Source organism: Chinchilla lanigera, unplaced genomic scaffold (genome assembly GCF_000276665.1).
Source record: "Chinchilla lanigera isolate Chin_1 unplaced genomic scaffold, ChiLan1.0 scaffold00097, whole genome shotgun sequence".
NCBI classification, from domain to species: Eukaryota; Metazoa; Chordata; class Mammalia; order Rodentia; family Chinchillidae; genus Chinchilla; species Chinchilla lanigera.
The window spans coordinates 5,061,947-5,065,891 of record NW_004955498.1 but is presented as its reverse complement, the minus strand read 5'-3'; positions in this window follow the sequence as shown (position 1 = coordinate 5,065,891).

Here is a 3,945-nt window from a genome sequence, read left to right as displayed (position 1 = left end):
GTCTGACATCCGGTGTTTAACTTTGGTAACATCAGGTTTAGTGTTCTACAAGCCACGTCTGCCTTTCCATCAGGCTCCACAGGACCCCAGATGATTTCTTAACAAGGAATTAAGATGCTCATTTTTGGGGCTGGGGATTTAGCTCAGCGGCACAGTACCTGCCTGGCAAGTGCAAGGTCATGAGATCAATTCCTGGTACTGGAAAAAAAAAATAAAAATAAATAATAATAAGATGCTCATTTTTTGGACCTCCAGCTCCCTTGGTCCAGGTTTGGAAGTTGCCACCAGTAATAAGCTCCTTTACTCATTCCTCAAGGTTAATCAGATGATTGTTTCCTTGTGGAGGGATGAAAGAAGTTGAACTGTTCAGTTCACCCAGTGGCTTGGATCACCACTGTGTACCACACTATCAGCATGAGTGGGTAGAGTCTAGAGGGCAAGGTCTCTTCACTGTCCTCCCTAGAATTCTCCCCTTGAGTTCGCAAGGAATCACACCACTCTGAGAATATGAGTCCTCCTTCCTCAGGTTACAGAGTCAGATTACAGGGCACAATTCAGTGTGCAATCATTGATAGATTTGCTCCCATCTGTCATGGGCCCGCACATGCTACTCACTTTTGCATTTGACCCAGGACACAGCCAGGTACCCTTGCTTTGGTAATGCTGAGTTCCTTCCACGGGTCCTGTAAGCTCCTTCAGTCCAGCTTGCAGAGGTCAGGAATCTCCTGCCCACTGGCCGTGCATGGGGCTTTCCTAGGATCACAGCAGGAGCAGGTTTCTTGGGGATTTCTCTGTTCTAGAAGAAAAGACACCCTCTGCTGTGAGCAAGACTCTCAGCTTTCTCAGACCCCCCTATGGAAGTTAGGGACCACACAGCTCGCCTCCATGCCTGGCATTAGTACCCTGGGCCTAGATTTCCTCCAAGGGACTCCTTTGGAGGAGTGAGTGGGGTCCTTCCTCCCTCCCTGTCTGTCCTCACCTTAGTTCCTGGCAGAACCAAGCTGACCTGAGAGTCACCTGTCACACCAAGGCTCTGACCTCCATGTGTCCTGAGCCGGAAGTGGGGTGGGTCTGCATCCTGGACACTGGTCCCATGCCAAACTCGCTGTGCAACCCTCAGACCAAGACTCTGACACCCAAGAACTCTAGTCAGAAGAGGGCTGCAGGAGAGGGAGGAGTAACCTAACAACCTACCATCACTGTGGGGCAGTGCTGAGGACAGCAGAAAGGCGTGATTAGCCTAGGACCCTTTACCTGGGGAGAGGCTTCCTCACTCTGCCCACAGCATCTATTCTTGACCTAACAAAGGCGGGGCCCTCTGAGCTCCAAGGATCTGAGGATCAGTGTTCAGAATAAGGTTCTGATTCCCAGAACTCCTGAGGTGACAGTGGGTGCTCACCTGAGAATTCTGTGCCAAAATGCATAAGGACAGCTACAGAGCCATTTCTGATTTGTGTAGAAACTCTCTCTTTGAACTGTAGCTTCTTCATTCCCCCACAGGGTCTCTGATCCTTACAAAAAGCCAGTGTCATTCCTGCTCCCCACTCTTGCAGGGTTGACCTCAGAACCAGACACTTACACTCTGGGTGCTGAGGGTAGGCCTGGGGGAGGGGTGTCCTCTGCCCTGTGTGGTGCAGGGCTGTGAAAAGAGGCAGAGCTGCATGATTATTTAGGGACCCTGTACCTGTTGTGGGGTTTCCTCCTCCCACAGAGCCTGAGGTTGACAACTGAGCCCAGGTTGTCTTTCTTTCCACCTGAAGTGGGACCTCAGAACAAGGCTTTAACTGTCCAGGCTGGGCCCTTGGGGAAAAGGGAGCACTCACCTGAGAGTCATGCCCTAGGGACCAGAGGACAGCAGAGGGAAAGCTGGATTATTCCAGGATCCCATCAACGTGGGGCTTCCGTAGTCCTGCACTGCAGCCCCTCACAAGAAGCTAACTGAGGCCAGGTCCTGCCTCATCTCCCCACAGAAACACAGGCCTGAGGACAACACTCTGACTCCCTGGACCCCTGTGCTGATGAGGCCCTCCCCCTTATCCTCCCAAATCTCCCTGAGTGGTGCAGCTCAGACAACAGAGGCCGATCTGGATCATCTGTGGCTCCTTTACCTGTGACTGGTTTCCTGGTCCCCACAGCCCCTCATCTTGACCTCACTAAACCTGGTCATAGATCTTGCTGCCGTCTGAAGCAGGAACCTCCGAACAAGGCTCTAATCTCTGCTCAGGTTTGAGAGTGATGTAAGCAGTTTCTTTCTAGAGAATTCTGCATGTCAAGGTGCAGGGCAGGCAGCAGAGGCTTTCTACAATGTTCCACGACCCTCCCTCTGGCACAGGGTTTCCACAGTCCTCCTTCAGTCCTCACTTTGTCCTGACCCATCCCAGGTCCTCTCCATTCTATGTGCCTGAAGTCTGGGGCTCGAAAAGGTCTCAGACCATGCACTTAAAGTCCTTGAACACAAATTTTAGAAAAGCCTACGAGGTAAAAGCAGGTGCTCACTTGAGGATTCTGTGCCAAAATGGATAGGACCAGCCCCAGAGCCATGTCTGGCAGGTTATGGAGCATATTGACAAGTACCCAATAGTGATCCTGCTCGGTGATTTCCTGTGAGGACAAGGACCCGTGCTGGAAGCAGGAAGATGAAAGTCCTAGAGCACGTGGTCAAGGATTATAGGGGAGATTGCAAGGCAACCGCAGGTCTATATGAAGCATCCTTGAGGGCAGAGAAAGAAGCTGTCCATGCACGAGATATGGGCCACTGACAGTGCAAAGTGCACGATATGGACAAGGACTGTTCACAGCCCTGTCACTCAGCTTTTGCCTATTGTGAAATGAGGTCCTTCTTCAGAGTGTGTTTCTGGAGAGCAGGCTATTTTCTTGGTAGTGAAGAGCCAGGACAGGAAAGGAAAATATAATGTATATTTTCTTGATGTCTGTTCATTTTGGGTTACTTGGGAAATGCATGTGTTTTCTTCATGACTTTTTGAAATTTTTTTCCATTTTTGCAAGATTGAAGTAGATTGCACATCTCATTTGAAGAATGATATTGATCTCCACATATATTTAGGATTGTGATATTGTTCACCAATCGTGATTTCTGATATGAAAGTGATATTGATCATACATGAATTCTGCTCTTTCATTCCAAGTGTAAAAGTCTTTTTTATGAAACCAACTGTGAAACTTTCAATTTATTCTGAGGAGATAGTATGTGAAAATAGGAATTTTCCTGGAGATGTTTAAGAAATTTTTATCACAATAGAGTCCAGAAATAGACTTACATGCAAAAATCAATACCAGGCTTCTTATTTCTTTCCTTCTGTTCATCTGTCTTAATAAGAAATATAGATGTGTACCTGAATATGCATGGTTTCTTAAATTATATGAGAGCAATTTACTATCAGTAAATATGCCCTTCTTCTCACGGGCACATTGACCCCAAAGCTCTATTGCATGTGTGTCCTGAGTTATGCCCTGTGTGTGTGGTGGAGATATGAGTACACTCCACTGAGCAGGATCAAACCTACCCCACAGCATGGTGAAGTCCAAGAGAACCACCAGTGTCGGGAGATGGAGAGATGGCTTCAAGGACCTAACTTGCAAGTAAAAGGACACTGAGTAGAAGGGGATCTAGCAGAGAGCAGCTGTGGGTGACTCACAGCAATTTGAGGGTTGAGGTAACTGCAGTTCCTTCTTCAGTAGTTGATTTAATGCTGTTGCAAGGTGGCCCTCCAGACCCTCAGATGAAGTGTCTTGGGTCTGAGATGACAGCCTGAGAGGATGGAAGACTGCTTTGAGTGGCACTTATAGATGGTGGGTGAAGCTGAGAGGGATCTTCACGTGAGATAGTGGTAAGAAATGTGGTTCTACCCAAAGGATGGAGCAGGTGACTTATCCCCAGCCTCTGCAAGGATATTCTGAGAGATAAGGGTGAATCTCAGGTGATGT